General features: G+C 39.5%; 1 protein-coding gene across 6 annotated transcripts in view; it reads left to right on the forward strand.

The window, feature by feature from the left end:
• The window catches only part of nkain2 (sodium/potassium transporting ATPase interacting 2), a 519086-nt gene that overhangs the window by 427801 nt on the left and 66840 nt on the right, over positions 1-24445 (forward strand). The window lies entirely within an intron of this gene.

The following is a 24445-nucleotide window of genomic DNA, read 5'->3' on the forward strand; positions in this document are numbered from 1 at the left end:
CATAGCATCTGGTCATTAGAACTTCACTAGAATATCTTTATTGGCATTTGTCCAAGGGCTATCATTATGTTAATATTAACGCCTAGCTCAGTTTCCAAATCTATAGCCATCCCAACAAGCAGTTCTAAGTTCAGTTTGATTTCTAATTTGAAGAAACTATAGATTATTAACTTACTTTGATAGGAGAGCTGAACAGAGTTTTTTTGTTGTTTTTCAAGAAATTAACCATTTGTGGAGACTTAAAGACCTTGTAGATTTCAGGGATGGATTTTTTTCACTATATAATGTGTAGGAGTGAGAGCTGTATTGGATTGTTCGAGATTTTTCTTTCATATTCAGATGGCTCCTAAGGGTTTTCCCATGGTGGATATTGAGTGAGTGGCTATGGAGGCGGCAGAGAGGGAATGAGGGGGCAGCAGAGTGGGTTAGGATTATCATTGAGTTGGCGTAGAGGGTACGAGTGGCCATACGGGTGGTTGGGGAGATGAGAAGGTGAAGGGATAGAGGGCCCTTCAGCTTCTGAAATAACTGAGACAAGATACTAAAGGACTAACCAACCTTGGCATTCACCCAACTCTGTTGGATTCAAAGGGTCTGATTCTATTCTGAACAAACCACACCCCAACATATGTGATCCAGGTTACAATTTAATTAAGTGAGTCCAGCTAATCAGGAAATATCCTGACACAAACCTCATTAATAAAAAATACTGCTGTCTTCTCTCTTCAAATTCATGGCCATGGTTTTTGTGGAAGTTTAAGTCTGCTATGTTTGTAGATGATTAATAATTGTTGAATAGCTAACATGTTATAGTTAGACTGTAAACTGCCCTGCCTGTGAATTTATGACAGGAATTCTGCAAAACCTCAGGAATTTATTTCCCTGGGGAAGTTTGGTTATTTTATTCTGTTGCTCCATTCACCGAGATTTTACTCTCCATGTTGAAGAAACAGCACCTACTGTTCACCTCATTAAGAACTGCTCACAGACACTTCACTAGTTTGACAGTGGAGATTTCCGCTAATCCCACATCCTTTCCAGCACAGCAAGTATGTGACATTTGTAAACAGGAACAGAAAGGAACAAGAATTTGCTCTTCAAAGAATCAATGTAATGTATCCTTATTGACAGAGGCTGAGGCCAAGGAGTATAAAGCAGGAAATATAAATAAGATTTAAATAATATAGAAGAGAAAAAGTAAAGACTATGAAGTACATATGGGATTAGAGAGAGATAAAGAAAACATAATAAGGAAGGACAAAAGTTTTAAATTTTATATTTTTGGAACGGTCCAATGATCATTTTTTTCTGAGGAAATGTTTTTTATTATAAGGCCAGAGAAGTAGTGTATAAGCGATTATCAATTGTCAGGGCACTAAAAGGACTCAATTACCTGTTAACATAAAAGTATTAACTTTTTAGTTTTTTTGTATAAAACTAATTGCTATTATAGCAAGTTGATTAGCAAGTACTATGAGATCACATCCAGTGGAAATTCAGTGTATCCCTCACTGTAACTACTTGATTTCCAATTCCCATAACTAACCACATGTGTGGCCACCCTTCCAACCCCTACACTCCACTCTCAGCAAACACTCCTGACCCTCGACATTGCTGTAGGTTTCTTTCATGATAACAGAAACTTTTGAGCATTGACAGCTTCACTGCTATTGTTTTGCAAATTTTGGACTAAATTATTTGCTTTTTCTGCCGTTTTAAGCTTCATGAAAACAGTGAGTTGTGATAATGCAATCTGCTAGCAATTTATTATTTTCAGTATTGAACTTTGTTCTTGTTTCTTCAAAATGATTCTGCTTTATAGTGGATGGGGAAGAGTGGGAAATGCATACTCAATAAGATCACTGTTATTTCAAAGTTACCTAGGAGGCTACAGACAGATTTTAGATTAGAATGAGAATTTGTTCATTATATCAGGCAGAAATGAAATGTATTGCATTACTATTCATTGAATTGTTATAAAAAGAAATATGTTTGCTTGGAAGGACTTCACATAAACAATCCTGAAAGTAAATTGAAAATATTTTCTACTGATGCAGCCAAGACATGGCCAACATCCATGCAATTATCAGATTAGTCAGCTAAAGAGAACAGTGATCTGAATAAGTGATGGATGATTTACCAGCAATTTACTTTGAGTCAATCACACTTCTCAAACAGAACTTCCCTTTGATAATAGAGATAACAAGGTGTAGAGCTGGATAAACACACGAGGCCAAACAGCATCAGAGGAGCAGGAAAGCTGACATTTCGGGCCCAGACCCTTCTTCAGAAAAAAATCTCCAACATCTACAATTCCTACTATCTCTGAAACAATTTTAACCCCACTGCAAAGCCTCTTCAGCATCTGCAGTTCCTATTATCTCTTCCCTTTGATAACATTACTTTATATAAACAATGGGGTCCACTTTAGAGTCAACTTACATGTAAGTCTTTGCATTGCATGGTACAGTACATTCCAGGGAGCACACCATACTGGATGAATCTGGTTCTGCTCTACTGATTATGTTGAATTCTCGAGGACCAGTCACTGTTCTACCTCACACTTCCTTTACCCAAGTCTGTGCTTCCTATTTATCCATCCCATGATAATTTCAGTAATTACAATTACTGATGAGTTGTCCTTTTTTCAAACATTCTTTTTCTTAGTATTTTTGGCCGAAAGCAAAGGAGTTTGCTTATATGAAGATCGCTTTATATCAGAAACATTGCAAATAAATATATAGGTCGCCAACCATTTCCACTCCCCCTCCCATTCTCTAGATGACATGTCCATCATGGGCCTCCTGCACTGCCACAATGATGCCACCCGAAGGTTGCAGGAACAGCAACTCATATTCCGCCTGGGAACCCTGCAGCCATATGGTATCAATGTGGACTTCACCAGTTTCAAAATCTCCCCTTCCCCCACCGCATCCCTAAACCAGCCTAATTCGTCCCCTCCCCCCACTGCACCACACAACCAGCCCAGCTCTTCCCCCCCACCCACTGCATCCCAAAACCAGTCCAACCTGTCTCTGCCTCCCTAACCGGTTCTTCCTCTCACCCATCCCTTCCTCCCACACCAAGCCGCACCCCCATCTACCTACTAACCTCATCCCACCTCCTTGACCTGTCCGTCTTCCCTGGACTGACCTATCCCCTCCCTACCTCCCACCTATACTCTCTCCACCTATCTTCTTTACTCTCCATCTTCGGTCCGCCTCCCCCTCTCTCCCTATTTATTCCAGCTCCCTCTCCCCATCCCCCTCTCTGATGAAGGGTCTAGGCCCGAAACGTCAGCTTTTGTGCTCCTGAGATGCTGCTTGGCCTGCTGTGTTCATCCAGCCTCACATTTTATTATCTTGGAATTCTCCAGCATCTGCAGTTCCCATTATCTCTGATATAGGTACCATTATCGTTTTTTACTAGATCCAATCTACATATAAACTGTTGATAAGAAAATAGAGTACAGTGCAGGATAATTCCCCATAGACAAGGAGCACTTTTATGTTATTTCTTAAATAGAGGGAAAAGGTGAGGAACCATTGTTAATAAAGGAGTCAAAACCATGCAATAGTGAGAAAGGATATTGGCTTGGAATGTCATGATGTGAAGTCCTGGAGGTGGAGATAAGAAATACCTAGGGCAGAAAACATTAGTGGGGAATGTCCATAATCCTCTAAACAGTAGTGATGATGTAAGGGAAAGGATTAAGCCAGAGATTAGAGACACCCGCAATAAGTTCACAATTGTAATTATAGATGATTTTAATCTATGCAAAGATTGGACAAACCAAGTCAATAAAAATGCTGTGAAGGAGGACTACCTTGAGTGTATTCGGAATTTTGTTTACTTTGACCATACACTGAGTAGGCTGTCCTGAACTGGATGTTGTGCATTGAGAAAGGATGAATTGACAACTTTTTTGTCTGTGTCTGTAGGGAAAGAGCGACCATAAAATGATAGAATTGTTCATTGGGATAGTGAACGAAGGAGTTGAATCCAAAACTAGGATCTTGAATCTACATGAAAGGAACTATGAGACTATGAAACATGAGTTTGAAGTGATGAATTAGGGAACCATAAGTCAAAAGATTGGCAGTGGATAGTCAATGGCTTATACTTAATGAATGTATGCATTAATTACAATAATTATTCCTATCTGACACAAAAATAAAACATAAAGTTTGTTCAAAATGGCTTACAAAATAAATTAGGAATGATATTAAATCTAAAGAGGAGACGTACAAAATTAACAGGAAAAGCAGCAAGCCTGAGGACTGGGAGAAATTGAGCATTTATCAAAAAAAAGGACAAAAAAAAATTGATCAAGAGGGGAAAGATAGAGTATGAGCGTAAACTTGAAAGGAACATGAAAAATGACTTCTATAAATATGTGATGAGGAAAGCAATAGTAAAGATGAATGTAGGTCCCTTATTGTCAGAAATTGTAATGGGGATCAAAGAATTGGCAGAATTGAACACATATTTTGGTCCTGTTTTCACAAACAAGGACACATCATTTTCTAGAAATGCAAAATATAGCACAGATCCTGCTGAATGGAAAAGATGTATAGACTAACAAAGGGCCACAATGCAGCTTATAAGATCTACTAAAAGAAATTATGAAATAACCTTGCCAGGCACATCAAAGTCAGTAAGGAGAGATTTTAAAGGGAAAGGGAAAGTGGGTAGTCAGGAGCGTGGGGATATTGTCAAATACAATGGGGAAATGGCAGACATGTTGAATAATTACTTTACCTCAGTATTTACAGAAGAAAAGGAGGATAGCTTGCCAGAAGTCCGAAGGAAATTAATAATGGATTGGGAGCAGGAATGGAATAAATGAATTTAAGTAAAACATGTGTAATGAGGAAATGCAGATACCCTAGGTATAATCTTTCAGAGAACCTTAGATACAGATGTTGTCCCTCTGGATTGGAAACTTGCACATATTACTTCACTTTTTAAGAAGGCTGAAAGAAGAAAACCAGGAATCTCAGACCAGTTTGCCTAACATTTGTAATGGGGCACTACTGGAATCTACAATTAAGGGTAGGATAAACTCAGCCACATGAGGGGCATTTAAGCATTCCTTGGATAAGCATATGGATAATGATGGGATAGTGTAGGGGGAGGAGCTTAGATTAGTTCACAGGTCGGCGCAACATCAAGGGCCGAAGGGCCTGTTCTGCGCTGTATTGTTCTGTGTTCTATGTTCTATGATAATTGAACACCTTTAAAATTTTCAGTTAATCAGGGAGAGATTCATGACATGTAGATCGCATTTGACAAATATCACTGATTTTTTCTGAAGAGGTGATTAAGGTAGTGGGCAGCTTGCTGTCTATGGATCTTGATAATGTGGACTTGAAGAAGACAATTGTTAAAGTCCCACATGACAAACTGTTAACCAATGTAGAAGTCCATAGAATTAAGGGAAAATTACTGACATAGTTGGGAAATTGGTTGAGTGGCAGGTGACAGAAAGTAGAAATAATAGATAGCTGCTCGGATTGGCTCTATGTGACCAGTGGTGTCACATAAGGATCTGTGTTTCATCCTCAGTTATTCACATCATTTATGACTTGGATAATAGCATACAAAGTCATATATCCAAATTTGTGATGACACAGAGTTAGGTGGCATTGTAGACATTGTAGATGGTAGCATAAAATTACAAAGCAATATTGATATGCTTAGTGAATGAGCGAAACTGTGGCAGATGGAATCATTATAAGCAAGTGTGAGATTATTCATTTTGAACTGAAAGTGGATAAATCAGAGTTCTTTCTAGATGGTATGAAGTTAAAGACAGTGGATGTCCAAAGGGACTTTGGGGTTCAAGTGTATAGATCTTTATAATTAATGTCACAAACACGTGCAGAGAATAATCAAGGAAGTTAATGAAATGCTAGCCTTATGTACACTTAAGACTGAGATAGATAGATTCTTGATCAGTCAGGTAATCAAGAGTTACGGGGAATGGGTAGGAAAGTAGATGTGAGGAATGGTTGGATAAGCCATGATCCTGTTGAATGGTGGAACAGGCTCGAGGCGCTGAACGGGCTACTCCTGTTCCTATTTCTTACTGCTTTTTGGTCTTCAAGGATTAAATTATGCAGAGAGATTACAAAAATAAGGCATGTTTTCTTGAAAATTTAGAGGTTTAAGAGGCAACTGAACAAAGTCTTCAAGATAAGAAAAGACAGGATAGATAAAGATAAACTATTTCAACTGGTTGGGTATTCCAGAACTCGGGGACATAGTCTGAGAATTAGGACCAGACCATTAAGGAGAGATGTGAGGAAGCACTTCTACACACGAAGGATGGTAAATGTTTTGAACAAACTTCCACAAATGACAGTGGATGCTGAGTTAATTGTTCATTTTAAATCTGAGATGGATCATTTTTTTGTTGAGACAAGATAATAAGGACCAAAGGCAGGTGTATTGTGTTAGGTCTGGGATTAGCAATGATGCCATTGAATGATGGAACGTACACAAGGGGCTGAATGGCCTAATCCATTCCCATGCTTGTGAACCGAGGGCCTAATAAGAGAGAGGAATTGAAGAAAATCAGTATTAGTGAAATGTAATACGAGAGAAATGAATGGGGTTAAAGGCTGACAAATCCTAAGGACCTGGTAATCTGCATCCCAAAGTACTGAAGGAAATGGCCCTGGAAATGTTCTTATACTGGTCAGAATTTGTTTTTCCATGTTGCCTCTGGGTCTTTTGCCAATTTCCTTAAATTTGCCTCCTCTGTTTATCAGCCCTAACTTATCAGAAACAGATTCTTCTTCTTTATTCCAGGCATCGTTTCAAACAGATCCATTAAGTCAACACTTAGGCTAGATAACAAGGTGTAGAGCTGAATGAACACAGCAGGCCAAGTAGCATCTTAGGAGCAGGACCTGCTGTGCTCATCCAGCTCTACACATTGTTATCTCAGATTCTCCAGCATCTGCAGTTCCTATTATCTCTCAAGTCTTAACCTTCTCCGTTTCTAGAAGATCAAGCCCAGATTTCTGCCTACCAACAACTGTATTCCCTCATGGAACTGTTGTTCTGCATCCTTTCCAAATCCTTCACATCGTTTCAAATATGTGGTCCCCATGTTTAAACAGAAAGGGCAGAAGTACACAGAGCCCAAATTTCCCATTCCCTGATTGAAAAGTTGGTGAGCCAGCTATTTTAATGCCAGTTGCTCCATAGCTATATATTGGCTGGAAGCCAAATCTCCAGACTTCTAGATTAAAAAGTCCAGCATCAGAATTGTCAGCAAATCAGAAGCCAGAAACCTCCTCATGGTAGTAGCACAACAAGGATTGTTGGCCAATGTTGATGCTGCATTTGGGGAGTTAAGGCAGCAAGTCGTGTTGAATCCAACCCAGCATGTGTCTCGGTGTCATGCCAGGTAAAAGGCTAGTAGGGAGCCATTGCTTGAGAGGCCCAAAGGAGAAGGGGAAGTTGGGTCATGTCACACCCTGAGATGGCCCTCCAAAGGGCCAAAGGGCCATGGCTGGCACCAGGTTAGGCAGAGAAACTAGTCAGGCTGGATGCTTGGCATGCAATTATCTTATTGCTTGTTACATCTTTTTGTAGTGAAATAATTAATTGCCCACTTAAGTACCTCATTAGGCTCCCAGATGGGCAAGATACCTGGTATAGTGGATAGGTGTGGAATGGCAGCCAGACAGTTTGATGGATTTGGGTTACTCTGTTTCTGAATCCCGTGCAGTTCTGTGTGAATATTAGTGAAAATAGTAAATAGTAAATGGCAATGGGGAAACAAAACTTTCAGGTCTCCCAAGCAAAACACCTTCCCCAGAACACTTCAATCTTTCAAATTGAAAATGTATTTCTTCCAGAATTCCTAAAATGGTATGTTATCATGATGAGCATTTCTGATTGAATTTATATTGACATAGCAAAGTAATAATTTGCTGATATAACATTGTTTTACTCTCCGTGATCACACTAGTTAATAATATTTGATAAAATTGATATATGTTGTTGCCCAATATTCTGAAATGTGGATGTCATGGTCATATAATAAGGCATTTAATAAAATAAAAGCAAGATTACAAATGCCAAGCAAATACCATCCAAGCAAAACAATAGGACACAATTTTGACAGAGCCCAGTTTAAACTCTGAGATAGTATGAACTGCAGATGCTGGAATCAGAGATAACACAGTGTGGAGCAGGAGGAGTGCAGCAGGCCAGGCAGCATCAGAGGAGCAGGAAAGCTGACACTTCGGGTTGGGGCCTTCTTCAGGGAGATTTTTTTTTCTGAAGAAGGGTCTCAAACCAAAACATCAACTTTCCTGCTCCTCTGATGCTGCCTGGCCTGCTGTGCTCCTTCGGCTCCACACTGTGTTAACTCAGTTTAAACTTTGCCATGCCCTGTATATAGCCCTGAACACAGGCACACAGAAAATATTCAAGCCTTGGAGGCAAATCAGAGAAGATCCACGTAACTGATCCCAAGCATCAAATAGCTCAGAAAAGAGTAGAGAAACTTGGGATTTAAGGTTTAAGAGGAAGCAATTGAAAAAATCTGAAATATTGTTTCAAACTAAGCCCTATCCATGACAAATGAACATCAGTTCAAAATAGCTTAAAACAAACTTAGGACTAATATAACAAAGTTCCTTGAAATGGATACCCTGACATACTAATGGTAAAAAAAATTGCAAAGCAATAATCTACTGTGACTGGGGACACTAGCGGCCATTTAGAGGGATGAAATTAGTCTCATGGCTAACCACATCTGTATTTATTTCACAAAACAGAATTATTTTTATCTTCAAGTCATATACATCTGGAAAAGCATTTTTTTTCCAAAAAATAATAGTATTTGGAATGTAGGCAACAAGATCCATTGATAGGGAGTCTGAAAAATCATTGAATGGAAGGGGAAAAAACTATTTAAGAAAGACAGATTGTGATGTAGAGCATAAAGTACATTATCCAACTCTAAAAAGGTGTTATATTCAGAAATTTTCTCATGTGCACAAACATGTAGCAGCCCATCAATACCCCCTTCATCTCAAAGCTTGTGCAGACACGACGTCAGATAATTAGTTTGGTGTTAAGTCCATCTGTGTTTTCATTGCTTGTGGAAAAGAGAATAGCTATAGGTTGGAGAATGATCAGAAGTTGCCTTTTCTTTTGCAGGCTTACAACGTAAATCAGATCAGTGCAATATATATTCCCTTGTCCTACTCTCCAAATCAGTTTAATTTCTATATTCGCTGAGTACCATTTTTCCCCTTTAAAGAGTAGTAATTCCTTAAAATAGAACTTTCCCTTCTCTCTGCTCCCAACGTCTGATAGGTTACGTGGCAGACTTGATTGTGAGCCGAGCACATCAATGCCATTCCAGCACATTTTCAAGATTTGCAGGATACCTTCAATATTCATTCCCCAAACCACATTCTCCCATCTTGAAGATACACTGCAAAAACTCACCAAGGCTCCTTTGGTAGCTTCTTCCAAACTTCTGAGTTCTAAAACCTCGGAGGACAAGGACACAATGTACGTGGGAACACCACTCCCTGCAAGCTTCTCTCTAAACTGCACATTATCTTGAATTGAAACAATATAACCATTCTTTCCCTGTCACTGGGTCAAAATTCTGAAAGTGCCTCCTGTCACCATGCACCTGTTCCACATGGACTGCAGCAGTTCAAGAAGGTAGTTCATATCACCTTCTCAAAAGCTCTTAGGAATGGATAGTAAATACTAAAGCCACGACACTCACTTCCCATAACTGAACACAAATAAAACATTTTCATTATCTCTAAGACACTTGCTGAGATCAAGGCAAAGCCAGCAGAGCTCATCACAGTCTGTTGGTTCAGTTGGGAAACTAGTTGTGACATCACAGTATCACAGAAATGTGATCACACAGAAGGAAGCTATTTGGCCCATCAAGCCTGCACCAGCTCTTCAAATGAGCATCGTCAACTGGTGCCAATCTGCTTTTTTCCAATACCCTTGCACACTATTTCTATCAAATGATCACCCATTGCCCTCTTCAATGCCTCAGTTGAATCAACCTCCACCACACACAAACTCTGTATACCAAATCCTAATTACCTAATTATGGTAGTAGATTCGCCAACTTTAGGTACATTTAAGTCGTCATTGGACAAGCATATGGACGTACATGGAATAGTGTAGGTTAGATGGGCTTCAGATTGGTATGACAGGTCGGCACAACATCGAGCGCCGAAGGCCCTGTACTGTGCTGTAATGTTCTATGTATTAGTGAGTGAAAAGGCATTTTTCTCACATCAACCTTGCTTCTTTCACACCTCACTTTAAATCTGTACCCTCTCATTTTGTTTTTTTTTAAACCAGAGGGAACAGCTTCTCATTATATTTTCTATCCAGCTTAATTATGTTTTGAAAACATCTATCGAATTTCCTCTCAGCCTTCTCTTCATGGAGAACAGTGCCACCTTCTTTAATCTGAAATCACAACTGAATTTTCTCATGCTTGGAACCATTCTTGTAAATCTTGTGAATATGAGGGAACTGAAAAAGAAAATGTAAATATCTTAAAACATCTCAAAGAAACTTCAGAGTTTGACTACAAAAATTGAGATGCATGTTAAGATGTGAAGATGAATGTTACTCATCATTAAGAAACCTGGATAAATAAATCCACAAAGCAAATTAAAGCAATTTCTGGCACCAAGACAAAATTTCCATTTGTAGAGAAGAAATTGAAGCATATAAAAATCAATTGAGTTAGTAATTTAACCATATTGTTGGAAAGCCCAATTTTGAACAGGAAAAACAAAACTTAGATGCAAAGTGCACTCAGTGAAATAATTTTAGTGTAATGTAAAGTATGAATAGCTTGGAATAATCAGAGAAAAATTGTACCTTGTGTAAATAATCTAATCCCATGTAAGAAATGCATACTTGCGTATCATGCCGCAGTGTTTAAGCATAGAACTGAATTTTGCGCCAGTTTACTTTAGATTTCTTATTTTAACAAAGTTGTGTTTGTTCCCAGTATATGATTCAAATATATTTTACCCTGTCATGAATAATAATGACCTTATTTATCCATTTTTCTGCACTGCATCTCTTTTATGACACAATGTAAAAGAAAGCAGCAAAGAGCATAAGTACATCATTTAGGCAGAGCTGAGTCAATTTTCATAGTGTTAAACTCACATATTTATCACTGACAGTATCTCACTGAAATGAATAACTGATACAGTATAAGTTAGATGATTTTAAATGAGAATCGCAGAGAACCTTCTTTGTTATTTCTCCTTCATTATAAAGTGCCTTTAGTATAGCTACTCTTGTGAGTTGACAGATACATTAATCATTGTTACCAATGGCTACTGACCTGGGTGATCAATACTGTTTGATTTGATAGTGCATTTTCTTTGCTCCACTAAGAAGTGTCCAAAGCATGGACCTTCCACTTCCATACTGACAAACAACAAAAGTAGAATATTGTATGCAGGAGTCAAACTTTATCAGGAGATTAAAGAGCTCAGGATGCATTCCTTGTACTAAAAAAAGTGGATCCAAAAGAAACAATTAAAATCAATAACTTAATTAAAATGGTCAGAATAAATTTAGAGATTGAGAAGGTAGATTGAGGAAATCATTTGCAATATATTCTTTTATTAGCTGCTTTAATTTGGCAACATTTCATCTCCCTACTGTTGACGATTAGCAGCATGATATTGATTCTGCCTATCTCTTCAGCTACCAACCTTAGTATCTTTTCATATGACACAGCTTACTTAATATGCAGGATGAACCCAAAGTATTATTTCAGCTACTGTGAGGTTAATATGAAAGTTCTAACAGTTTTAGAGTGACACGTATGAAGTGAGAGGGATAACAAAGGGATCAATACTCAGCTGAGACTCTAAACTAAAGGTATGGTTAGTTTAAAATCCATACGACCATGAGAAATAGGAACAAGAATAGGCCATTTGGCCCCATAAGCCTGCTACACCATTGGATAGGATCATGGCTGATTCAACATTCTTCACATCCACTTTCCTGCCCCTTTACCATAAACGTTGACTCTCCTTTTGATCAAGAACTTATCTAACTTCGCCTTAAATATATATAAGGACTCTGCCCCACACAGTTCTCTGCAGCAAGGTGTTCCAAAGACACTCAATCTTCTGAGACAAGAAATTTCTCCTCATCTCAGTCTTAAATTAACGCTCCTTTATTCTGAGACCATGCCCTCTGCTCCTAGATTCTCCCATGAGGGAAAACACCCCCTCAGTATTTGCCATGTCAAGTCCATTAAGAATCCATCAGATGAACTCTCATTCTTCTAACTCCAATGAATGGAGCCCCAACCTGTTTAGACTTGGCTCGTAAGACAGTCCCTCCATACCAGGGATCATCAGAATGAACCTTCTCTGAACTGCCTCCAATGAAGTAATATCTTTTCCTAAGTATGGGAACCAAAACTGCTCACTGTATACTCCAAATGTGATCTCACAGCACACACACTGCATCCACAGATGCTGGCATCCGACACGTCAGTTCCTCAGCTCTATCATAATGCATCTCTGATCCACTTACAGCACATGTCCACACTTCGATGGTGCACTTCAAGGTGTGTTAGCACTTAGTATTACAGTGGTGCCGCATTGCTTTCAGTGAGAAAAACCTGGCTCATCAATTGGACAAGGATGTATTTCAAAATTATTCACTCAATTTGAAATTCCTTGAATACTTACAGTGTACCAACCTTGCCTTGCTTTGCCTTACCTTTACGTGTTTTTCCACTGCAGCAAAAGATACTAAACTCGCAATACTTCTGTCTTGCCTTGCTGTTTAGGACAGTCAGAAAGTCAGTCAGTGGGTCCTGGTTGTCAGCAATGATCAGTCACAGATACAACACTGCTACCACAGTCTTCCACCTGTACCATGCGCCAACAGATTACAGAATAAGACATACGACATGTGCGTCGATGAAATGGCCATGCCTTGAAGTTGAAGGGGAGTAGTCTTAAGTCAAATCAAGGGAAACTGGCTTTAGTGAGTGGTCTGACAACTGCAAGTCACTGGCAGCCTCTGAGGTCAGTCCACAGCATGGACACAGTCAGCCATTCATAATGGTTAGGGTCAGAGTCCTCTTGTCATTAGTGGGTGAGCAATTGAGATTTAGGCTTTCTCTGGCCTTCTATGTGCCGGGTTTTCCTGAACCGAGTGAATGGAAGGGATTGAGTAAATGAAAGAGGCCTGCACTGTTATTAAAGCAGGTACAATGCAGAAATGGTGGAAGTGTCCCAAGTAAGTAAATAGACAGCGCAGAGGCTGTACAGAGTTAGTAGTTTGGTGGATTGGAGGGATGATGGGGATGGTGGTGAGAGGGATGATGTTGCATGCAATAGTGAGAGGGATAGAGCACTTCCAAAGGCAACTTGTTAATTTTATGCAATAGCGGCCAGAAGGTAAATACTATCAGCCTAAATGGAATAGGGCAACAAATCACGAAAACTGTAGAGTAGATTTCTCTTGGCTCTGCAGCCTATTTTTAATTGGAGAAATAGAACTTTTTAGTCACAGGTAATTGTTTAAGGTGAATTGACCATTGAATAATCTTGACTTGGGCTTTGTTGCTTGGCTTCTGAGACAATCTAAAGTAAGCATTCTGCAAAATCCTAATGCCAGTTTTAGCTGATCAACAAGCTTATTTGAAAAATAGCCTGACCCAATTTTTGGTTAGATGTTTTTTCAGAGGTATAAGACATTGGGCTTCATTATGCCTGGTTATGCTTATAAAATAAACACAGCCAGGTCAGAGTGTGGACTTTCGGGTTCCATCTTCCGATGAGTACTCACATCTAGCAGGTGCAAATAGGCCGTGCATTCCAGTGCCCATATTAAAACTAAAATTAAGAGCTGGGAAGAGTACAACAATAGGACCCATTAACAAATTTCCCATTATTTTGGTCACCACCTTTGCCAATGCAAAAGCAGAGATAATCTTGCTTAGAATAATAGATAGAATAAGAAACACAGGTTTGAAAATGACCCCTCATTCTGTAATTTAGTTGTAAAAATTTGAAAATTCAATCATTGCGCTTTCCAAATTAGTTTTTAAGCGTAGAATTCCATAGGCAAGACAGAAATGTTCTACAAGCAATGATAGATGCTGTCAGTAAGTTTACAATATCAATAAATAATTGCAGCATATTATATGTGTGGAAAGAGGTTTTGATCTAAAATAAATCAAAATGTAAGACTGTTTCCATTCGATACATGATGTGTAAAATGAAACGCACAGTATATTACTAATGTAATACAATATCATCAAATATTTCTTCCTGGTAATTGAAGGCACAGCAGGCCCTTAATTAATTACACAGCATTTAATAGGGAAAAACAAATCTAGTGACCTTTATCCTACGGGTAAAATTCATTTTTATAATGTCAAATTTTGCAATTCACAGGTTATAACTGCAGCCTCTGACTCTGCAGTGTCAGAAGTACTCAGGGAGCCATTTAAAAAATGGTAGGTGACACCTGATTCTGCCATTCACACCCTGTTTCTGTGCCCTTGATGTTCCCCCGCACAGGATAAGGGCGCAGATAGTGAGCTCACACTTTGCATGCCGGGCTAAGCCAGATACATTATAGGGCTAGGCACTTCTGAACTGCTCCTTAACATGTGTTGCTTTGTGTCAACTTTACCATGATTCATGATTCACAGACTTTAGTGAAGTCACAATTCAACAACTAGAATTAGGTACTTTTCAAAAGAGAAGTTCAAATGGTCTTACGCATGCCTTCCATACCCCCTCCATGTCAACTTATGCCAACCCAAGCTCTCTACTCCAACTCATGGTCCATTCATGCCTATTCACCCAATATACACAATATAAACATATAACAAATCCTTTGGCCACAGTGGCATGTGTGAAACTGCTTCAGGAAAAAGCACCTATTCATAATTCTTCAGGAAAAATATGTTCTCACATCCTAAAGTCATGTCAATTAAACAGGTCATTTACCAATCATCACTGCTGTAATGGCACTTCTCTGTTTCACTTGCAGGCCATAGACAAATGACAGACAAATAGTGTTGTAGGGATAAAACAGAATACATTGCACAGAGTTGGGCACCCAGAACATAGATTGGACCAAGCTGCCTCTCAAGCCTGCTCACTTTCTGTCTTTGCATATAGTCATTTAGTGCTTACCTGCATTCTTGCATTATTCATGCCTAGCCCTGCCATGCAATGCCTGTTCATGCATTGATGCTTCAGCCAAATTCAAAGGCTATCTTTACTGCAGAACAGACGTGCTCTTCTGCACAGTCATACAAACAGGCTGCTTGTCATGACTGTCAGTATGGGCCTGTCAGGAGGGAGGACATCTTGATGAATGATACATCATGACATCAGATTAACCCCTACAGCATGTGCCAGTGACCTATGTGGCAAATACACTACATTGTTATTCAAACAGATAGCTATGTCAAACTGGATAGGGATGTAGATCTTTGTTTGCGTCAAGAGGGAGACCACTGTTGGACAGGGGGTCCCAGCGCCCAACATTTAAGGGCATAGTTTGTACACAATCCAGAGGTTTAGCCATGGTCAGTTATCAGTCTGGGACAAAATCATCAAATAAAAACAAATATTGGAAATCTGAAATAAATACAGAGAATGCTGGAGAAACTCAGTAGGTCTAGCAGCATCTGTCGAGTGAGAAGCAGAGTTAACGTTGCAAGTCCAGTATGACCCTTCTTTGAAGCTTCTGAACACATCCTAATCTGGACAAGTGACATTTTTCAAATCTTCCTTCTTCAAGATTGCACAAGAATAGAGGTTAACTATTAGTTCAACCATGACCTCTGTGCACTGATGGAAAAAAGTGTGCTAAGAGAACAGAGATGCTTGTAAATTCCTGTGTACTGAGGGTCTCATGTCCTGTTCTGGATTTGATGTTAGTGTGCTGTGAAGGACACAGTTGAAGGACCACCCATGTGTCACCCTTGTGTTGAAGTAAACAGAGTCCCTCATTCTGAGTGCCAGAAGTCAACCATCCAGCAAGTATTCAAAAGATAAACAGGATAACAGAAAGACTTCCGCTGTCTGGATGTTAGAAGCAGGCTAACTAGTAGACACTGTCAAAGCAACCCAGACAAAATTATTTCAATTCATCTAAAAAGCTAAGTTCAGCATCCACTGAATAAAGAAACAGCTCCATACCTTGGTCCAAAATGGCCTACTGCATTTCCTGAGACTATGACCATTAATTCATTCCCCACCCATGTCCAGGAGAAACAACCTTCCTGTATCCACTGAGTCGAGTCCTGTCAGAACTTTATGTGATTCAATATGCTCTCCTCTTATTCTTCTAAACTCTGGCGAATGCAAGCCCGGTTGACCCAATCTCTCCTTGTGCAATAAACCTACCAATCCGGGAGTGAGATTGGTAAAACTTTACTACACTCCCTCCATGGAAAGTACATATTTTCTTAGGTCAGGTAACCAGAGCTGCGCACAATGTTTGAGGTGTGATTTCATTAAGGCCCTGTACAACTGTAAGACTTGTTTGCTCCTTTACTCAATCTATTTTACAATGGAGTCCAACATCTATTTGTCTTCCAAACTGCATGCTGCACCTTTCTGCTAGTTTTCAATGACAAGGAAACCCAAGTTTGTTTTACTTCAACCTTTCCTAACCTATCAACATTTAAATAATATTCTGCCATTCCCTTTTTCTACCAGACAGGAAAACTTTATATTTATTCATTATACTGCATCTGCCATATATTTGTCACGACTTTTCTACAAACCCCGAAGCCTATCCTCTTCACCATTGCCTAGCTTTATGTTTTCTGCAAACTTGGAAATATTACTCTCAATTCCCCATCCAACCCGATGGTTCTAAATTAGGATGAATTATTAAATTCAAATTATTAATTAATTATATTTGAAATGCTCACCTCGTTCACAAATTTTCTGGATGTTGGGAAGCTCAGCATTAGAAGAGTGGCAAAATTGATCAGTACTTCTTTGGGATGGTTAAGTGTTGGAGTTGCTGAGATTAATAAAGGTTTGATATTCTAAGGTACTTTATTAGTTTTCCATGAGAAATAAATTCTAGCATTTATTGTGAAAGATTTATTTATATGGTTTACAAGTTTAGTTATGACCACATATCCCAATTTGTTACAGTTCCAGAAAGAATAGCCCAAACTGTTAAGCTCCCAAGTGAGGAAATGAACTGGTTCCACTTCTTTATTAATAAGAGGTGAGTCCAAAAAGATAAAAAAATGTAAAACTTTATTGGATCAACTTCTGAACTATTTGCGAAGAGCAGATAGGTTGATGTTGTATCCCTTATTAGTTTGACCAGTAGTGTTGACAGTAGCAATTGAACGGTCGATTTTCAAGATTTTTAGCTTCAAAGAATGTCGACATTCATTGATCCTGATTCATTTTTAACTTGGCTTTCAGCACTCAGGGTAAACAGTGAGTTTATTTTCCTTGATAATGGGAACTGCAGATGCTGGAGAATCCAAGATAACAAAGTGTGAAGCTGGATGAACACAGCAGGCCAAGCAGCATCTCAGGAGCACAAAAGCTGACGTTTCGGGCCTAGACCCTTCAAAACATCAGCTTTTGTGCTCCTGAGATGCTGCTTGGCCTGCTGTGTTCATCCAGCTCCACACTCTGTTATCTTAGTTTATTTTACTTGCCTGCAATTCAGCAGAGCTTACAGATTGCCCTCAAACTGTGACTTCCACAGCATACCACACCCATGGCAACCAAATAATGACATGCTGACTACCATTGAAGTTCATTTTTATTCCCTTTTTGTTTATTAATGGAAGGCAAAACCACAAAAATGTCTGCACGAGATAACTGTCTGCTGAGAGGGTATTGATGGAGGTGATATAGCTAGCTTCCTAATTGTCTCAAGTTGCTGTCTCCCTGTTGATATTTCGTCAGTGTCTTTAGGTGTTTTAAACTATCAGTTATCAACACATGGAATTCTTGCCACCCAGTCACTGAATTTATATCTAAAAATATTTTATCTCAGTGGCAGGCCTGTTTTAATTCCAAAATAAGCTTCTTAAGTGCTAAAGTCATGTTTAGTATTTTGTGATTCCAACCCTTCATCATACCAGATTTTGACACACCATATGTTAACACTATATATGTTTTAGATTGCGCTTCAGGCGGGAAAATAATTAACAAAAGCAGCAACAGGGAATGCTGCAGAGTGAACTTCAGCGAAAGATGGTCAACATAGAGGAGTGTGCCTGAAGGGTCTCATGCCGAGCAATATTCACTTAGCAGAGTCTGCAGATCTCTACAGCTCAGCTCAATGGCCTACCTGAAAAGCAGTACTTCTTAGACTGGGTCATGTGGGTCCGCACTATGTTTACTGATGAGCATTAAAGATATGAATCTCTGAGACTAAGTGGTAATTAGGGTTCCATCTTGATATTGGGCATTCAAACATGTAAAACTACTGAGATAACAAGGTGCGGAGCTGGATGAACACAGCAGGTCAAGCAGCATCAGAGGAGCAGGAAGGCTGACGTTTCAGTTCGAGACCCTTCTTTAGAAATTTCAGAAATTAAAACTACTCCTTGGTTTGTATTCCCTTTCCCAACCATCTCCAGATCCCATCTCTTTGTTGGGACAAATTTTCTAATTCATGACCTTTATTCAGAGCAGGTATATTTTAAGTTATTGGTCCAGCATTTTATTATTAATTTAGCACTCTTATCGTTACCAAACTTGGAGTGGGATCATTACGTTTATGGGGTAGACTGCATTAATTAGACTGAACGTACCTTTCCAAACAGGTTAATTACAAAATAGCTTTCAGAATGCTGGTCATGTCTTTTAGAAGATGAAGATAATGTTATTAAGTGGAATATTAATAATTCTAATTAGACTTTATTTAAATATATGTCTGTGTGAAAGTTTACTTGAAATCCAGCCTTTACAAAACCTCAATTCTGCTGTTGTCAGTGCAAAGTGACTAAGTTTGTAACTGATACTAAATTAGGCAGGGAATTGCAAGAATCAGGGGAGAATTCATACGATCATTTGGACAAAATAGATACACTGGCATAACAATGACTGATAAAATCTATTGTCGGCAAGGGTAAAAGGTTGTGTGCTACTGTAGATTTTAAGTGCAAAATTTCCCATCCTTCTTCCCTTTGATCAGTAAGTAGTATGCATTTTTCAGTGCTAGGTGTGCAATTTTGAGTGCAGATGCAACCGTCTGGCATAGGGCTGCTCATGAGGGAGTGGCTGGTGCAGGAAATATGAGGGCGATGTTACATTCTGGGATCATAATCATTGTCATACTCATTCCCACTACATTCCAGGTCGAGTGAAACACCACAACATTTCTATGCCACTACAGGTTATCAGTCTCTAGTGACTAGGACCCAGGCTTCTCTCATGGGCCTTGCTAGTATTGTTTAATTTCAATTTTTTTTTGCTGATGGCATTAACATTGGTGTTTTCACTTCAGTACTGCTGATGTATGTGCCAATCTGAAATTTCAAAACAAACTACAGGCCTCCAGGTCTGCTGCTCAGTTAAAATTGCAGCGTTAATGTCAGCAGGATTGGAACGCTCCCTACATAGCACTCTATATTCCCGTGAGCCCTCTGAGACCTGGAAGACAACATGGCGCTGACCCTTGATACAAGCAAGCCTATATGCACAACATATTGGAAGTAACGTGCTCTGCTTTCTAATTTATTCTTTCACAGCATGCGGACATCACTCATTAGGCCAGCATTTGTTGCCCATCCCTAATTGCCTTGAGAAAGTGGTGGTCAGCTCCATTGAATAGCGGTAGTCCGTGGGGCATGGGTGCACACCAATGCTATTAGAAGCGGAGTGTTAGAATTAAGAACCAGTGTCAGTTCAAGAACAACAATGTATTTCCTGATTAGTAGGGTGTGTAGCTTGGAGGAGAACTTGCAATTCGTAGTGCTTTCACATTGTCGTGGAGCTCATAGAGGTTGTGTGTTTTGAATGTGCAGCCAAAAGTGTATGGCAAGGTCACACTCATATCTGACTGATATATTCTGCATATGGGGGACAATACCTTACAAGCAGTCTGTCATGTGGATATAAGTTATTCATGCAATGGCTTGGCTGCAGACTCTACTCAGAAAACAACCTCAAAAAAGATGGTAATTAAGTGAACGTTACCTAATGGGTCACATTGGAACAGAAAATAGGAGTAGGTGTAGGCCATTCAGCCCTTCAAGTCAATCCTTACATTCAATATGATCATTCAACTCATTATCCTGCTTTCTCCCATATCTTATGATCCCTTTATCCCTAAAAAACAATATATAACACTTTCTTGAAAGCTTTTTCTGCCAAAAATTCCACATACTCACCACTGTCTAGGTGAATAAATTTCTCCTCATCCCAGTCCTAAATGGACCAACCTCTGTCACTAGACTGTGATCCCCTTTTTGATTCCCCAGTCATCAGAAACATATTTCCTGTGTTTAGCCTGCGATTGTTGCTATGTTTACAGAATAAAGTGGCTCCCATGCATTCAGTCTTAATGTTTCACATGGTGTTTCGTCTTGTAATCAACATTCCTATCTGAAATCTCTTTACACGCGCAATGACACTACTTGATGCGCTCATGAGTTTCACTTTACAGTAACTGCAAAGTTCCATGCACCTTTGCAAAACACAGCAGATCATTTGCCTTCTTCGTGCACTGTGCCCAGGTTCTCCTTCATGCCCATGGCTAGTAAACTAGGTTGTCACCTCCATTCAGGTTGCCCTGAGAGGGCCTCACGCTGCTGTCCCTACGCAGGATCCCTATGTTTCCCGGATGGCCTGAGGGAGAACCTAGAGCGAGGCACTACTAAATGATACAACTACTAGTCTGCTCTTTTCCTCCTCCTGACAATTTTCCTACTACCAGAAGTTTCCATCTATGATTTAGAACTTTAAAATACTGAAAGGCAGATGGAGGGTTTTATATTGTGACATAGAGGGGAGGTGATGGCCTTGTGGTATTTTCGCTTGACTGGTAGTCTAGAGACCCAGATAATGTTCTGGAGACCAGGGTTTAAATCCTACCAGGGCATATGGTGAAATTTGAATTCAATTTTTTTAAAAAGCCCTGAAATTAAGGGTCTAATGATGACCTTGAATAATGATCAATTGTTGGAATAACACATCTGGTACACTAATGTCCTTTAGGGGTGGAAACTGCCATCCTTAACTGGTCTGGGCGACATGTGACTCCAGACCCACAGAAATGTGATTGACTTTTAACTGCCTTCTGGGCAAGTGGGATCAGCAATAAATGCTGCCGAGCCAGCAACATCCTGTGAATGAATAAAGAAAATAGAGTAGAAGATAAAGGAACAGAATTATCTAGTCTCGAGTGACATGAGAATGTAGGAAATACTTTTGTCCATAGAGCAGTGAAGATGCAGATTAAGCTCCCAATAGATGTGGATAATGTAATTTCAATTACCTGGCCTAATAAGAGCTTGATAAATATCAAACTAAAAATGTGATTAAAAATTTAAAAGTAAGTAGAATCGTAAATTATCAAGCACCCTGTGGAACGGAACAGCCTTTGTTCCTCTGGAATATAATTAATATCTTGGAGCTTTATTAATTGTGAGGTTGTTGACTTGCTCGCCAAGCTGGCTGGTTATTGTACAGATGGTTTGTCACCAAGCTAGGTAATATCATCAATGCAGCATCCAATGAAGCGATGTTGTTCTACTCTGCTTAGTATTTTTCGGTTTTCCAGAGAAGGGTCCTGACCCAAAACATCAGCTTTCCTGCTCCTCTGATGCTGCCTGGCCTGCTGTGTTCCTCCAGCTCCACACTGTGTTATCTCTATGTATTCCTATGCATGTCTCTGGTTGGCTCAAGCTAGGATGGCCATGTTGTCCCAGTTAAATTGATGGCCTTCATTGTCGGTTGCACTGAAACAAGAGAAAATTTATTGTGTCATTTTGCTGCTAGCTGGTTCTTGTGTATCCTGATGGCTAGTTTCCTTCCTGCCTGGCCGATGCAATGTTTTTGGCCATCCTTACATGGTATTTTGTAAATTATGTTGGTCCTGCATGTCGTGAGTATGGGGCCTTAGGTCCTTGTCATAGTGTGGCTGTGGGTTTGTATTGTATATTTATACACACGCATATGTACACACATACACACACACACACACACACACACACACACACACACACACACACACACACACACACACACACACACACACACACACACACACACACATATATACATATGTATCGCAGTGAATACATTGTTATTAGCTGGTGTGTCTCTTCTAACTTTGTGTGTTTAATGATGACACTATTCAAATGGGCCACGCCCACTGCACCACACCGGAACGTCACAAATAGGAGGAAGAGCACTGAAACAAGGTCTTCACTATCAATGCATACCCCATCAACTTCATCTGCAGATCCGTACTAGACAGACAACACCAAGAGGACTCAATACACCTTAATATACTGGCCCCACTACCATATGTCAAAAATACATCAGAACTGACAGCAAGACTCCTATGACCACTAGAATCAGGACAGTACACAAATCCACAGCCACACTACGACAAATGCTGACAAGGACCAAAAACCCCCTACCCACGACATGCAGGACCAACATAGTGTACAAAATACCGTGCAAAAACTGCCAAAAACATTACATCGGCCATACAGGAAGGAAAGTAGCCATCAGGATACATGAACACCATCCAGCAGCAAAACAGCACGACAAACATTTCCCTCATCTCAGCGCATTCGGGCAATGAAAGCCATCAATTTAGCTGGGACAACGTGACCATCCTCACTCAAGCCAACCACGGACATGCATGGGAATTTCTAGAGGCCTGATTTTCCACCCATAATGCGATCCATAAACATTTGGAATTACACCCCACATACAGACCCTGCAAAAAAGGACAGGAAATGACACAAAACACTTCCAAAGACTGGATTGTATAAGTACTAAGCAGAGTAGAACAACATCGCTTCAATGGATGCTGCACTGATGATGTTACGTAGCATGGTGACAAAACATCTGTATGATAAACAGCCAGTTCGGTGAGCAAGTCAACCATCTCATTCACAACCCGAGCCATCAATATTAACAAGAACCTTTATTAATTATACTTACAAGTCAGAGAGAAATTCCACAGTACCTTATCTTAGAGGCTTTGTACATGAATGTTTAACTGCCATCAGCAAGCTAAAAGTAACCACTGGACTTACAAACTATATTCCTATTGAAGAGATTGTGTTCAGTCAGATTTAAAATATTTTACTTATTCCGTACTATTAAATTACATTATACTAAATCTATAAATTTCCTACAATTCTATTTGCTCATTATTGTATTTTAGGATGTCAGATTTTTTTAATAGTACGGTGAGTAAAGGAAAATTAAATGTGGAAGATCATGGAGCTGTTCAACACATTTTTAAACTCCCGGGGCCTAAGACACTGATACATATGTCCCGGGGTAAGCATAGTGTGAGTAGAATGAAAACATTTGGGAAGAGAGTACCCAAGATTTACTTGAGAATTCTGCCGAAGCATTGCAGTTTGTCCTGCCTGTCGTAGTTACTTTTTAAACTTTGTGATATCATTTGCCTGTTTAGACCTAGATCCAGCATTGTGTCTCACAGTCATGTTCCTAAGATAGCTTCACATTGAGATTCTGTCAGTAAATCCAAGTATTGATGCATTAATGAGATCCCTGTTTGCTTGCAGCAGACATTCTTAATACTGACAGAAACTGTTACAATTGCAGTGGGCAGGAGTTCATCATGAATAAGATTGAGGCCTACAAATACCATTTTAACCACGTTCCACATTCCTGGAAAGTAGACACATGTAAAATGAGTTTGGTGTAAATCATCATCTAATGCACACAACAATGCATCGCTGGGTTGAAGTTGAATGGCTATTCTTTTGGGACGAAAAAGTGATTTGCACTCAAAGTTGGTTACACAGGTAACATAGTCACACATTACTGTGATGATGAAAGTAGTTAGTTTTGATGTGTCAATACTTTGAATCATGAAATAATTGGAACTAAAATGACATTGTCCTGGAAAATTCTCAGGTTGGGTTGGTGCAGTGTGGGTGAAGGAATGACCTGTGGAGACATGGAAAAAATTTAGATCAAAAGTGATTTTTGATTTTTTTTCTCAAGAGCATACTAGTGAGAAAAAGTGATGTGTGCAATCAAGCTGCCATTCCATCATGAGTCCATTTGTTATTAGTAGTAGAGAACAATCTTATCCTGTTTATTTTTCTGTTACTTAAAAGTTACTCAGGAGCAGATTCATGTCAATTCAATGAGCTAGCCTGTGTAAGCAGCTTTCTGTTATGCCTGAGCAATATACCACT

This window comes from Stegostoma tigrinum, chromosome 4 (genome assembly GCF_030684315.1).
Source record: "Stegostoma tigrinum isolate sSteTig4 chromosome 4, sSteTig4.hap1, whole genome shotgun sequence".
NCBI classification, from domain to species: Eukaryota; Metazoa; Chordata; class Chondrichthyes; order Orectolobiformes; family Stegostomatidae; genus Stegostoma; species Stegostoma tigrinum.